We start from the raw sequence: 15,660 nt of genomic DNA on the forward strand, positions 1-15,660 counted from the left end.
TCACTTTCAAAAAATGTCGCCCGCCCCTCTCCCGCGCTCTGCGCACAGCATTCAACCGGCAGCGAGTGGGACTATTAAGTGTGAGCGGCATTAGCCTAGTTTACCTCGCTCGACTGGCCCCGGCACTATAGAGAACAAACAGACTTCTTACAACGCTCGGCACAATTCCGAAGGAGGGGGGGGTTTGATCATATTCATTGTCAAGATTGTGGCAGACTAAGTCCGTGTGTTGTACATGTATTTTAAGACCCTGCCTTGAGTGTTTTGTATATGTTGGGGATGTGAGTGGACTTAAGTTGTGCAGCCAGCTGCATGGGAGGTCCCTCTCTCCATTCACGGCGTGGAGTTCAGGCAGAGTGCACAGGGGCCGAGTTGGTCCTAGTGCCGGGCTGGGCCAAGCCTAGCCGCTGGGCTCTCTGAAGGTTCTGCTGTATAGATGAAAAAAAATAAAGAGCACAGATGCAGGTTGGTGTGCTGTTCTTGGGCATCTGCGTAGCGTCCAGGTGGGTGGGTTACAGGTTGCCACCAGGGTTTTAGTTGACCTGGGAATAGAGACAGGGAACTGCCGAATCACTAAAGTCTTAATTCGCATCGCTTTGGAAGTCCATCAGGTGCGCGAGGCCAACTCTTTGCATGGTCACATCACAACTTGGAGGAAAATGCTTCATTTTTGCCCAAATCACATAAATTTAGATTTGTCCGATCCGTAGGGTTTGGGGATTTATCGTGCGGTTTTGGCTGACCATTTGTCCTCACAAGAGCTGGAATTCTTGAAATAAGGGTTCATGGTGGTTTAGGCGACGTGACCTTGAGCGAAGGGGAACATTATGAAGCAAGATATGGGACGGAGATCACCCCCGCACCTTTGTGTTGATTATTGTTTGATTGGAATCTCAGGAATTCGTTACAGACATCTGGGGGATGTGTTAGGTAACAATAGTATAGACTTTGTAGAGGGACTGGACATGTAAGGAGGGGGTACCTCTCCGTCCCACATCTTGCTGGGTATAAAGGAGAGCTGTCCATCAAAATCAGGTGGATCGCTAATCGACTACCAACTTGTTGTGTACCTTGTCTACGCTGTATTACACGCAGCAGTTGGACCCCAAAGGTATTCAGTTTTCCGAACGTCCATAAAAAATTTCTGCGAATTCTTCAGATGTGCATTCTTCAATCATCAAGAATGCCTATGGAATAAGTAGGTTAAATTGGCGTTCATTTAACACCCTTGGGACTGGCCGCTAAGTCCCAGATGGTGTTATTCAACACGATGATTTTTTTGTCGCAGGCTGTCCAGCAACGGCGCGACAACCGCATCCCACTGACACCGTGCTGTCGCCACAGCCGAACGGCCTACACCAAAAGATGACAGACAGTTTTGTTCAATTAATAATTTTCCTTTGCTTTAGTAAGGTCAGGTTGGCCCAATGGTACTTTCCTCTCCTTATATCCCAGGTGTCCGGGGTTCGAATCCTTCCTTGCACAGCGCGTAGTGACTATGCAGCCTTGCCTTCTCCTTAAACTCTGTCACTGTCAAAAAAAATAAATAATAATTGGCTTCTTGCCACCAAAAAGGAAAGAATTAAACGCAAACAAACCAGTGGCGTAGCGACGGGGGGGGGGTGGTAGGGAGAACTAGGGATGGGGCACACGTTTCTTTTATTCAAGGGGGCACTGGAAGCAAATCAATCGTGGCTTGTATGTAGTCTGGGTACATTTTATTTGGGGGTGGGGTACCCTAGGGGCACAGACTTCCAGGGGAAGGCAGGAGTCGGGGGCACTCAATACAATGCATTCCTCTGCCAAAGCTGAAGAGTTGCCAGTCTGCACGTCTTCCATACACTAGATCACTCACATCCTGTGTTCCATTCCTTTATTCAAGACATAATGATTAAAAGGAAATGAATATTTATCATCTTTATAATGACCTGAAGATGGCACCGTAGGTTCCAGTTGAAATGAAATAACATATCTAACCTCCCACCAAGTTCGGAGTCCTTTAGATCTGCCCTCGTGAATGGGTCTTTTTAAAATAGCATTTTGATGTCGTGACACCTTTTACTAATCGCTTGTTCACTGGCTCACGACCCACCATTTAATTTCACGCAAATTCATTGAAAACTTTGTTGGGTATCCCATACAAAGACAAACGGAGGCGAACACATAATCTCCTTGGTGAAGTAACACTTATCGCACTAAAAACCTTGGGTTATAATAACCAAGACATTAAAACGATGTAACAAAGAAAACGCATGTGGCCGATTGTACACGTAGGCCACCTTTTTTTTTTTTTTTTTAAATCGCCGATACGAAAGGGAATTGTGCCCAAAAATGTGTCGGTATTCGTCTCTTGAAAATCAACAAGGTAATTTTTCCCCCGGCGGCGAAAGGTCAGCCCGCGCACCTGCCGGCCGCTAAGCCCGCACACACCGGTTGATAAATGCAGGACGGCCGGTCGCAACACGGCCTGAGCTGCTAAAATGGAGATTGCGGGAGGGGGGGGGTTAACAGAAAAACAGAGAGACAGACAAGGAGAGAGAGAGAGACAAAAAAAAAAGAAGGGAACTGCCAACAAGGTTAACCTTTTTCTGCACTTCCACAAAAAGGTACTGTGATCTTTATCCTGGCCGAGCTCGGTGTTTGTTTGTGCAATCGAATACAGCGTATCCGAGAGTTCTTAAGAAGCTGGCAAGCTCTCTCCCTCTTTTTTTTCCTACACGGGGCGAAACAGGCTCGTGCCGTGGTCTCTAAGCCGCAGTGCCCGCGGGGGTTGGGTAGGCAGGCACGGCAGGTAAAAAGACTGAAGGGAACAGAAACATGGGTCCCTTCTTTTGTAAGAAAACGAGGAACAAACGCATAAGAATAATTCGTGTAGACTAGTGGATCGTTACTTCTGTACACTTAGCCTACATGTACAGTGATGGAGTTGTCGATCGGTACATATCAGTAGGCCCTAATCACAGGGCATAAACCCGTCTTTAATAAAACATTACTGGAGGTAACATTTTAATGAAGAGTGGTAACAAAACACCAAAGGAAAAAAAAGACAGAATAAACAGCAAACAATAGGTATGATCTTGAGTTATAAAGTGCGCGTGAGTAATTACACGTTATAACAATAAAAATGATTTTCTTTGGCAAAATTCTGAAGATGGTGGTTTCTATTAAATTCCTGACACGATCTTCTCGACGCGGTCATTAACTGTTCTCTTCAAAAGGTACTATTGGCAGTTCCCCAGGTTCCTCAATGCAAAACGAATGGGCCGACAGCAAGGCTCCAGACTCGGAACGTAAACAGCATTAAAAAGGGGTTGTTACAGCCGATACTTCGAAGTATGAACCCTTCCCTGCTCAGTCCTGGGTTTGATTGGTGGATCGGGGGTGGGGTGGGACACCACCCCCCCGTCCACAGAGACAATTTGTTTTTGTTTTTGAAACGGACTAAAGGCTATTTCAAGGACAAGTTCCCTCGCTTCGAAAGCGTGTTAAAACACTCCCAAATTTGCTTCACCTATTGGAACGGCTTTGGTTACACTAAGAAATTACAGAGTTTTGGGCCCCGAAAAAATTGCCCCCACCCCTTTCGCCCTTGCCCTGTCTCTGCCCATGTCCTGATGGACCGTTCCGACTCGTCTTCAAAAGGGTTGCACCGTCTCCAGCTTGATAACTCGGCTTGGGAACCATCATTATCCGCGCCTCTCACGACTTTTTCGAGTCATTTGTTCGAAATGCAATATTATTTTCTGTCCTGATTGCATTGTTTCTTGAACTCGCCTTCCATTCCATGGCAGATACAACCTGATAAAAACCGACAGAATTCCAAACACTTTCCATAACATTCTTTATTAACCCCGGTGGCCTGGAATTCAAGTCGTTATTGGTCCTAATTACCGCCAAATTACCTCCGATAAAACATTACAGACGACCGGAGATAGACAGCGCACTGAAAATTATGAAAGACCTCATTGATCAATTTGCTTTAGTTGTTCAGTAAGTTATCCGGGCGGGGATATTAAATATGCATTTGTCAGTCCCAAATATATGTACCATTAACATGCCAACGAACCTGGTCGAAACGAATCCCCAGCCTCATTCTCATGGAGGGTGAAACAAACAAATCTCTGAAATGGTTCACCTTCGTTCTTCCCAGTCCTATATTTTTCAATGTATTCAATTCTGGTCCTGTTTTTAATCAACCTTATTCGTTAGAGACGCTGTAAACCATGCATTCAGCCTTTCTTAGTACTGGAGGCAGCCGACAGGGTGGTATTCTCGACATGCATGGTATTTCTTGGCTGCATAGGTTAAGATCTTGTTCAGCCTCGCTCATGTTGCATTTCATCTTTCCTTAACAGTCTCGCTGTGAAGGGAAAAACAGTCACCTAGAATCGAAAATAAACGTTGAGTCGTAGGACCCATTATTAAAGAAGGAAAGCGCGGTAAACCCCTCTCCCAAAATTAGAACCAGGACAGGACATGGGCACATGAGAATCGAGAAATTAAAGAAGAAAACCTTGTGTCTGTGTCCATTTATTAGCAGATGATTTTTGATTGGTTTGTATCTGTCCTGGTAACCTGCACATCGCTAGGCACTTTTTAGTGATGTCAGCCAACGGAATTTGAACCTGAACTTGAAGCGATTCTTGCCCTTTTAAAAAATCTTTCCTGTACCCGACTAACGACAAAAAGCCACCTCTGGCTTGGTAATGGCGCAGTGCAGCTGAGCGACAGCCGACGACCGTTTCATGCAGGGACCACGCGGATGAAGATAGATCGAGTTGATGACGTACGTGGAGACAAGATATATATTCGAAGGCCCCATTTAGTGGGCCAGACAAACCGTTGATAATGTGCGCATGCTCATGATATCAAAAATTCAGTCGATGAGACTGAGCGTTGCGTGCACGAATTTCAAAATTTCGCTGTACCAGGAGCATGTTTTTCCTAGGATGGGTGCATATAGCGCAGTGTGCACGTGTGGACTCATCACTCGAGCACAGGGGACGGACCGTGTGCCCTTTGCGCCCTCCTCCACTATTAAAATTAACAGGAGTGTACTCAATCACCCGCCGGTCCCGACCGTTTACCGCCCGCATCATTTTCCAGAACTCGGCCGGGCGACCGACTTGCCGATCAGACCCGATTACGGTCGGACGTATATCGCACCCAGCGCAAGACGTTTCTGGGCCGAGAATGCATTTTTTGGGGGGCGAAGGGGCGGGGGGTCGGAGCCGAATCTCGGTGCCGTTTCGCAGCAATAAATTTACGACAGCCCGAAGATCCGGTTACTTTTCGCTCTGGGGTCGACTTTTCCAACCTGTCAGTTGAAAGCACACTCCGGAGTTGTCATTCGAAATCCGGTCAAAGGTCGGTGTGGATATTCCAGTGCTTGTGACCTTTATGACGATGCAAATTACGCTAAGAATAAGGGCCCGTTAAAAAAAGACAATTTCCATTTAACTGCGCAATGAACGTAATGTGTTTTCTTTGTCCGCGAGTGAAAACAGTTGTTTTTATTGCATTGAATAAGAGGCTGTGTACATTTCCATTAATTAACAGTATTTATCGATATGAACGGTTTATCGCGTAGTCTATGGCCTGTTAAAGACTAGGAGTCGAAGCGTTCATGTTAAGAGGGAAGAGTGTCGTAGAATACACTGCATTCGTGTGTCGGCCATCTTGAATTGAAAGTGCGGTAAAAAGGTTTCATTTGGGGAACATGGTAGTTACAATAACAGTGACGAAATGACAATTCAATACAAATTCAAGGCAGTTTTTGTTTCAAATTATCCGAATTTGTGATAAATTGTATCTACATGTTTAAGCAACATTTGAACAAAGAAAGTGAGGTTTAGAACCCAAAATAGTCTGGCACCGTCCCCATTTAAAAGATTACACTGAATTCAACAGATTCAGGGAACAAGATAAAAATGGCTTCCCTGTGAATAAGGTCTATTGTTGTTTTGAACCCACACAGACAATATTTGAGCCACCAACGGGAACAATTCGAACTTGGGCCCTGGACGTGCTGGTCGATTATTGACGTACAGGTTTATTGTTGACAAAATTATCCTGGATTGTTGCGTCTCTTACACAACCCGAGCTCAGACTCGCTAAGTCTAAGGAATCTGCCTAAAAGTTTTGCTGGTGTGCATTCTGGGTCACTGCGGGGTCTCATATGAAGCCCACAGCTGGGCACTTTCCCTTTTCAAGCCGCGACTCTCGGTACTTGGATCGCGCTTCCACTGCCATATCGGAGTCTACAACACGGTTGTGGACCGCTACAGGAATCAGAAAAAGGTGTGCTCTGGTCGCCTTCTGGAACGGGCATCGCCAGTAATGGAAGCTCGGCTGACCCTTATTCGGAGCGCGCGCGCTGTCCCACCAGTTGAAATGAACCACCCTACATTCATCTAATTGTATGCGAGTAACTGGTGCCCAGAACTCCCAAGGGGAGAACCCACACCTGGTTTTACATCATGCCCGAATTGTCCCACTCCTTGTTCTTCGTCTCTGTTCCTTCAGCTTGTCCCAGTTTCCACAATACCTCGCGGTCCCGCCACCCAACGCATGACCTAATTCACGCTTTTTATCCCCCCCCCCTCATTCGTGCCCGAGGCTCTTGTCAGCCCGGTGTTGTCCGTGACCCTAGCTGCGACACTTCGTTTTGTTGTGACTTTTCTATAAAGGATTTATATCTTTTTCTTGGCTTTTATCCCCGTTTGGAGGTTTTTTTTTTCGCCCTTTCGCGCGCTCTTTATGCCGCGAGAATCGCTGTCGAATTGTGCGTTGAACCGACACAATTTTCTAGGGAGCACAATGCGCGGCGCAAATTCAATTTAGCTAAACTTCCGTGGGTTTGCAGACTACAACGGTGTTGACATTAGTAAGAAAAAAGTCTTGATTGAATTTTCAACAAGGTAGTGCAATATTTCACAGCTTTGTTACCATATCGAGCATGTTTCTAAACAAACCAATCGTAGCCATAAACCAGTGCCTACGACATCCATTATTACACTAAAACTACCCAAAAAGGCAAAGCACAATATCAGAAGTGATTGACAAAATTTCCATCTTAACGCAAACTAAGCATATTTTCAGTGCACCAAAAGGGACGTGGAACTCCATCAAAGGGGGTAGCAAGTTTGAGGACTTGCGCGGTGACCCTCGACCCAGCAGTGACGCATAACCGTCAATTCGTAAAGCGGGGGATATCTCCTTTTCGTTTCAAGACGCTCTGCATAGACCGTGACACAAAGCCTACACAATTATCAGTAATAACAAGCGGGGTTTTGCACTTGCAGCGGAAACTCGTGCGCTGCTCACGGAGAGGACAAACCCGTGTGTTGAGGACGCGTGCACCACCTTGCAGGCACTGTCACATTAATGGACACCGTCGATGACTTAGCGCAGTAGGTCTGGCCGACTGGCTGCAGTGGCAAAATAACAATTGCTGCAGATTTGCATGAAATCCAGGAAATCAATAGGTCGATCATTCTCTCACTCTTTCGAAACAAAAGTTTCGCCATGACAAAAAAAACCACAAAAAACAAAACCTAAGACCTCGTTAACGAAGAGGCTCGTTGGTTTCCTAAGAAGATAAAAGAAAACCACTTAAAGACTATGGCGATACTGGAAACGTGTACAGTGGTAACACATATTATGTACACCGTACATGTACATCACTCATCGTATGCAAGCTGGTCCAAGGCTTCTTTTTTGCTGTCTCTTTGCTGATTATTTTTGGATGGCATTTATTTCAGAATCGGCCAAACTTAGGCGACATGAAAGGCACTGCCTTTTTGCAGTGTACGAATGGAATATTCAATCAACTCCAGCAGGCCGCCGTGTGCCACATACAGTACATTCAATTATACATGTACTTTGTCCAGCGTCGTGGGCTGAATTTGCCCCGGCTGGTTACTATGGAAGATGGCAAACGCCCTCTGTCGGCCCAAGCTTCGTCCACGTTTCTGAAATTTGGGACGCGCGTTCCTAGCGGCGTGTAATTATAAACAGTGTGTTAAAAATTTATCTTTTCGGTTGTGGGGTGTTTGTTATAAATTCAAATACAAGTTGGGAACAAATAGCACTTGGCTCAACAACTGTTTAAGGAGAAAACCCACAACAACACTGGAGATGTCTGTGACTTGATTTAAATTTGAGATGATTTGGTGTACATATTTCTAAATTAAATCGTGGTTTAAAAAGAATACACCTGTGCTTTTTTGGGGGGAGGATTTTTTCCAAAAAGGACAACAGTCCTAGAGAGTTTGAATTTTAGGTAAAGAAGCATATAGTGTGTTATGATACCGGCTTCATATTTTGGCTGGAATTGTAAATGATGCCTATAATGCCTCAATTTGGGCCGATACCTTTGTTTTTGCACTTCCAGTATGTTTCATGTTAAGAAAGTATTGAAGGTTGCAGTTCATACTTCTGTGTCACCGAAAATGATGCTCTCGAGTCTAAGCCAGGTTTAAAAACCACCACCTACGTTTCAAGATGGAAAGGGTTGTACAGTCAGTTGGATTACTACCCATAACAAACGGGCATGTCACGCATGCGCCGACCGTTACCGACAGAGAGTATAAGAGGACACCCAGAGGCCAGTTGATCACCCTGAGTATTATTATCACAATTTGTTTGTCAAGCCTAGAATTTCTTCACCCACTTTGTACTGATCTGCGTCGGTGTAGCCTGGCGACTTCCAGGGTGGGGAACAGGATTATCGTCCCGAGACAGAGTCTTTCCTAAAACAAACAGGATTTGCGATGAGGAGAAATTCGAAAAATGAGGGGTGGGGTTGGGGTTTGGAAGGGTTGGGTCGACTACAGACCACTTGCTACTAAAGGATGATCGGTCAAAATGATAGGCATAAAATAATTATATACAACAGCATTTATGTCATGTTCATGAAGGAGTCCAATCTATGTTTGAAGGCACTGGTAGATTTGGCATTATTTTACAACACTGGCAGGCAAACTATGCCATGTGTTGATGATCCGTTGGCTGAAAAAAAAAACGTTTACTCCACAGCTTAATGATTTGCACGGCCCCTGCCTGCCTATCTTTGTAGAGGACCCTATTTTTCTAAATTCAGAAGACATTTTGAAGGAGGTGTGCCTATCTACATCTTCAAAGTTATTTATAATCTTGAAGGTCTCAAACAGATTCCTGCCTCATCCTTCCTTGCTCCAAGAGAGAATGGTTTTCTAAATGTGACACCATCTGTCACTATGGGACTGTTCAGTTTATAGAGACACAAACTTGAATATTCACAAAGGGTGCGTTTGTCCTCCACTTAAAGGAGTTACTTCTGTTGTTCTTTTTTTGGCAATATCGACACTTTAGAATGGTCTGGGTACATGGGTAGAGTTAATGCCCGAGACACTTTTGAGGGAAAGATGACAAGTTTGTTTAAAGGCCTGTTCGATCGAACGTGACTGAAAGCCTGTCATCTTCTGACGGGCTTGACTATCTTGTGGTTCTGTTGTGATGCCCTTACCGTGAATGGGAGACTATTTTGGGTAAGCTAACTTCAAATTTACGCACTTATGTGGCGATAAGACTGTTGGTAGGAGAAGGGAAGGGGCCTGACCTTTACGTTCTATCGCCTCCCAGGCCAAGCTGGATTAAACATGCGAGTAACGTCACAAAAGTGACCAGACCTCAGTCGACTTCATCTGCCCGCCACCCAATCAATGCAGCCCTCAACATCCTTGTCTGCACTGCAACACTTTGCCGGAAAAAGGACTTCCCATACCCGTCGCTTGCATCCCACGGGACGGGAGAGGCAACACTGAGCGGGGCGGGGGACTCCTCGTCAAGACCCGGCCGAGTGGGCCCCGGTGCATACGCAGGAAACTCGTCGGCCAATCCTCGTATCACCGGAGTCCGGAAGCCTCTCGTTCAGAGAGGGGAGAGAAAGAGAGAAAAAAGGAGGAAGTTTCCAAAATGATTCTCTGCACTTTCTCGTTAATCTTATCCTTTTTTTTGCATTTTCAAAAAATGACCGATTCAAATGTCGATGTAAATCTGAGTACCACCACTCGTCGAACAATTGGGGGAGACGGCCAACAAAAGAACACAATTTGAATGGGATTTTTAATTTCCGATTTCGGGCCGATATTGAGTTACTAAGTACCGGTGCTCTTTTCGCGAACTGCTTGAATGAACATCAGCATTTGAAGAGAGAGTAGCAACAGTCCAGAGAGATTCCATTTCAAGTTAGAGCCAACCAAGTCCCCAAAAATGACAGCGATCACCATTCGTCTTCATCGTCCTTTTCTCCTTTTCTTATTTTAAAACAGCCTGCACCAGTTTGGGTTAACTATGTGCTCCTCCTTTTGTATGCAAACTTACATTTCTTTACCATTGAGCACACCTTTAATTTATTTTTCCCAAATCGCTATATCGAGCAGTCTTTTCCACAGTATCATGGAATCGTGAGACTGGTTAACAAGCAAGCAGTGCATATTTTTCGTACAAACCCGCCGGGGACCTACAGGACATTAATCGGTTAACCAACTTCTCAAATAACCCCAAATCAAGCCATCAACCATTCACATAGCGTTGCATTTGTGGTTTGGAATAAAGTCATTTTTAAAAAATCTTATCAGAAAAAGAAGGGCTAGGGAATCTCTTCCATGAATATCAATTTTGCTTTGGACTCTGCAGGTGGCTGTCAGTGAGCCTGAGTTGGCCAACCAGCATCAGATGAGCAGCTGAAGAGTGATCAGTCACATGATTTTTTGGAGCCCGTTGGTGACATTTCTCTTTAAAAAATCGAAGGCTAAATTTCTTTAACAGGTTGTTCTGATGTTAAAAAATACTCGTATTCAGTCCAAGACAGATAAGAAGAACCAAGGAAAATTTTATGTTCCAAGTCTTCCTTTTTATTTGGTTTCCATTAATGATAAGGAGAGGTACCTATCATATCAAGATTTGTGGTCCCTATAGAATCTCGTTATAATAACAATTTTCAATTATATCTTAACATACAAACTATGCATCCGTCATTGAGTTGATGAGTGCGCACTTGAGGAGTATTCGAGACCCCAAAAGTTGTTAACTTCTGGTTAATTTCCACATGAGTTTATAGATCAAAATGCATTTTTCATGGTATGCATTGCCTTGATGCAATGATAAGGTTAAAAAACCCCAAAGTTTCTTGGTGTTACTAAACGAGCAAGTTTTCTGCCACCTGAATAGGATCAATGCCAATATTAGGTCGGAGATTTCTCCCTTTATTTGCCGTCCTGTCGTGCATGCAGGATGTTTGGGTAGAGAACTTTGTACTCCGTTTTTCATCACTACCTAGCTTCCAGGGTTGTAAACAAGAACGAATGCAACTGTAGCTCTCTCTCTAGTAAGAGTGACATTTATTTTCCATATTCTAAATCTGCCATTCATCCAGTTTCTTAATCTCATCCATATTTCTTACATTTTTCCTGTACCTTTTAGCTCGCGTATTCAGAGCAAAGCAAGAAGGAACACGGCTCTCGATCTCGACAGAGAGTTTGTTCAGACTATTGGTTATACAGACTTTTTGTTTGCGAGATGCCACCTCGCTTGTGAAACAGATGCATTACACTGTAGCGACTACAGTGTCGATTGGCGATGACCATCAGTGAATACAAAGGCCATAAATAAGCCGGCGATATTGCCGCCATCGACCGCCCAGCTTCCGAGTTTCCAACTCTTGAATAAATACGGGTCTTAATAATATAGCCAAAACTGCGGTGCGGGGACGTACCCCCCCGAGTGGCCCAAGTCCCGGGCCGAGATCAAAGGAGCGCCGACGGGCAGCAGAAAGACTCGGACGGGCTAGCCGCAAAGGAGATCTCGGACCCTAATTACCGGAATCGTGTTTGTAAATGCAGCTCATAATAACGGTGATCGCCAATGACCGGATTTGGTTTAAGCCGTGCGAAAGCGTGGAGTTCTTGCCACTACAGCCAATAAAACGATTAAACATCGGCCATAATTAGGCAGCGAGGATTGCCGGCCACACTTTGCGCCCCACTTGAGATTTTTCGACCGGCGAACCGGCCGACAAATCCGCGACATCAGAGTGCCGGTCTTGAAGTTGTGGGCTCGTCAAGCGGTGGTCGCTGATTGTTTTTTCCATATGGTTGATTTCTCTCTACCTATTGATTTGGTTGCTAGGAAAAAATGAAAGCTGTTTTCGACGGTGGTGGTGACTGCAGCGATGACTGTGGTGATAGCTCTGGTGGTGCTGTACTTGGAGACTGTAGTGGTAGTCTTGATTAGGATTTGTGGAACTTGTGGTATGATGGGAAGGTGGGTGTTGAGGTTGTTATGATGATGGTTGTTGTGGCGATGGACGTTAGATGGAGGTTATGTGGTGTGACGAATGTGATGGTGGTGACGGAGGAGATGGTAGTGATAGAGGTGGTGTGGTGATAGAAGTGATGGTGGTGATAGAGGTGATGGTGGTGATAGAGGTGAAGGTGGGGATAGAGGTGTTGGGGGTGATAGAGGAGAAGGTGGTGACAGAGATGATGGAGGTAATAGATGTGATGGTGGTGATAAAGATGATGGTGGTGACAGGGTTGTTGGTGGTGATAGGGGTAATGGTGGTGTAAAGATGGTGTTGGTGACAGAGATGATGGTGGTAATAGATGTGATGGTGGTGATAGAGGTGATGGTGGTGATAGAAGTGATGGTGGTGATAGAGATGATGGTGGTGATAGAGATGATGGTGGTGATAGAGATGATGGTGGTGACAGAGATGATGGTGGTGATAGAGATGATGGTGGTGATAGAGATGATGGTGGTGATAGAGGTAATGGTGGTGATCGAGATGATGGTGGTAATAGATGTGATAGTGGTGATAGATGTGATGGTGGTGATAGAGGTAATGGTGGTGATAGAGATGATGGTGGTGATAGAGGTAATGGTGGTGATAGAGATGATGGTGGTGATAGAGATGATGGTGGTGATAGAGGTAATGGTGGTGATCGAGATGATGGTGGTAATAGATGTGATAGTGGTGATAGATGTGATGGTGGTGATAGAGGTGATTTTAGTAACAGATGTAGTGTGGTGACTCTGACGTTGAACTAATAACGGAGATATGGCAGTAGTGGTGATATTGGTGATAGAGGTTATGTGGTGGTGATGGATGATCCTGGTAATATTCCTAAGATAGCCCTAACGGTGAAAAGGCGATGGCGACGGTAACGGTACATTAATAATTCTGGGTCGCTGCGACGGCGATCGTCGATGAGTTCGACAAATCGCAGTGCTGATGTGGCGATTGTGAGCGAGGACGATAACGGAGGTGAGTCGGTGTTGATATGGGATGACAAATGTGTGATGGGGATGATGGTGTACTGATGATAGGGTGATGGAGATGTAACGATGCGGTGATTGTGGGTGAATTATCGATGGTGGTGAAAGAAGCAGAAGTGAAGGACGGCGATCATTGGATAACCAGGGGTGTTCGTCCAAACAAGAATGATTGACAGTGACAAAAAGAAATGTTGTTACCGGGCCCGAGGAAGGCGAAGTTATGAAATACAATTTTGAGAAAATCAGTCCAAGTTTCAGAAAGCTCGCTCAAACTTTGTTCTTTTGTAAATGGAGTTCAATATCAGTGCGCGCTGAAATATTTGTGAGAAAAACGACACAGAAAATGACATTTCATTAGCCTGATTCTTGAGTCAGCCATCTTGAATTGAAAGTGAGGCTGTATAAATTTTCTAGAAACGGAACATGCGTGGGAATGAAGATACAGTATTGGCAAATGATAGGTTAACATCCCTTTGCTCTAATGGGTAATTCCAAATCCTGGATAAATTTATGTCTACCTTTAATTCTCCAAAATCCTGGATAAAGAATGCAATTATGATTGCATCAAAACAGTCAGGCTCCTTCCCATTGCAGAATGTCCTGTAAATGAAGTGGATTCCGGGAGCATGACAGGATCCAAAATGGCCGTCTTGTGAATGAAGCCTGTTCGGGACGCCGGTAGGAGCAAAATCGAGGAAAATGAGATGAATGGGACGAAATGTAGTGTTTTGTAACGAACAAGCATACTCCTTGTCACTCGCCTGTTCCTAAACTGGCACTTGTTAGGTGTTGGTGTTCACGAGTAAAAATTCAATAGTGGACAGTGAGCAATGGAGGACAAGGTTCGCGACTGACTAAAGCGTCCACATATGACGATCCTGTCCGAGACAATTATGCGGGAGGTTTTCCCACAACGTTGAGGCAAGAATGAAAGTGGAACAGTGGTGGTCAGCTAGGCCTACTTGTAGGTACTTCCAAAGATGTGTTTGTGTGTAGAGCGGGGTTAAAGAACGTTCACGCTCCCATTTTTAGGCAAACTAGGAGAACTGCCAAGCGAGAAAAAAAAGTCAAGTTCAATTCCACAGATTCACGGTCCTCAATCTGGATATGCCTTTCCGGTGGAGGCATCATGTGCGTGAGTACCTGGGCTGCTGACGTCGCACGCTAATTTGTTGAGGTTTATGTTATCTCCATTAGCAAATAAAAAGGCATTAAGAGCTAAGCAAACATCACACGGTGAGGCGATAACCGAAGCAAAATATATCAATATCTTAAACATACGCCATCTCCAGAAGCCGGCAGACGATCCAGACGCGCAGCAGGTACCTTGTTCAGCGAACGCGAAAAAGAAAGTTTAAGAGAAGAAAGAGAGAGAAAAAAAGGGACGAGCATAAGGGATCGGCGTTGACTTGAAGTCATTCGATTCCCACCTGGCGCCGTCTGCGATTTTAGAGAGAAAACAGATTAGCCAATCCGCGGCCGGCGCGCGAAGCCGGCGCGGCGTAATTGCCGGAGCATTTTCGCGTGATCTCCTTGATGGCAAACGCAGGCGTGTTCGGCGGGTGAGGTGTCAATACGGTCCTAGGACCGGACGTACCAAATATCTTCCGCATTAACCTGTTTTCTTGAGCATCAGGTAAGTCAACTCTATCCTTCTATAAGAAAAAGAGATCACGTGCAGACATAACCTTTTGTTGCACTATTCGGGGAGACGTTTCCTATGTTTGGGTCTGTAGAGCGACTCGAACTGCAGGAAACCTCTTTCTGTCATGTTTTAGAACTGAACCTAGTTTCACCTGCTAATGCCCTTTCCCTAATTTTATCTGGGGTTGAAAAAACTGTAAAAAGTGCACGCGCATTTAGTTACATTTTCAACATGGGCCTACATGGCTTCTGATTATGTCATAACAAAATTTAAAGCCTTTTTACGTGCCTATCACCTCCTATCTTTCCTTTTTCGTTGAGTTTCAAAGGTAAAGTTTAGTCACATTGATAATTTAGGTACCGTAACGTTAGTTTTATAGTCTTGGAAAATTCAACAATCACAATTCTGCTGCATGCAAAAATACATTTATTTAAATAGTGCCCAATATTTGATTACCGATGGCCTGTGTTCACCATATCATCATCTGTTGTTCCTGAAGAATCATGGGTTCTGATGGTTGTGAAATTTGTATCTAGCCACGGAACATATTTTTGTGTTCAGTACACATCGACACTCCAGTCAAAACCCCTTCCTATCCTCTGCATTGTATGTTATGTCAGCTCTCGACAGCAATTTTTTTTCCACACTAGGATAACGTTTACACGCTTTGTTGACCTGTCCGTATACGGGACACC

The sequence above is a fragment of the Acanthaster planci genome, linkage group LG12 (genome assembly GCF_054643075.1).
Source record: "Acanthaster planci isolate LZ-2023a linkage group LG12, COTS_SCS, whole genome shotgun sequence".
In the NCBI taxonomy this organism is placed as follows: Eukaryota; Metazoa; Echinodermata; class Asteroidea; order Valvatida; family Acanthasteridae; genus Acanthaster; species Acanthaster planci.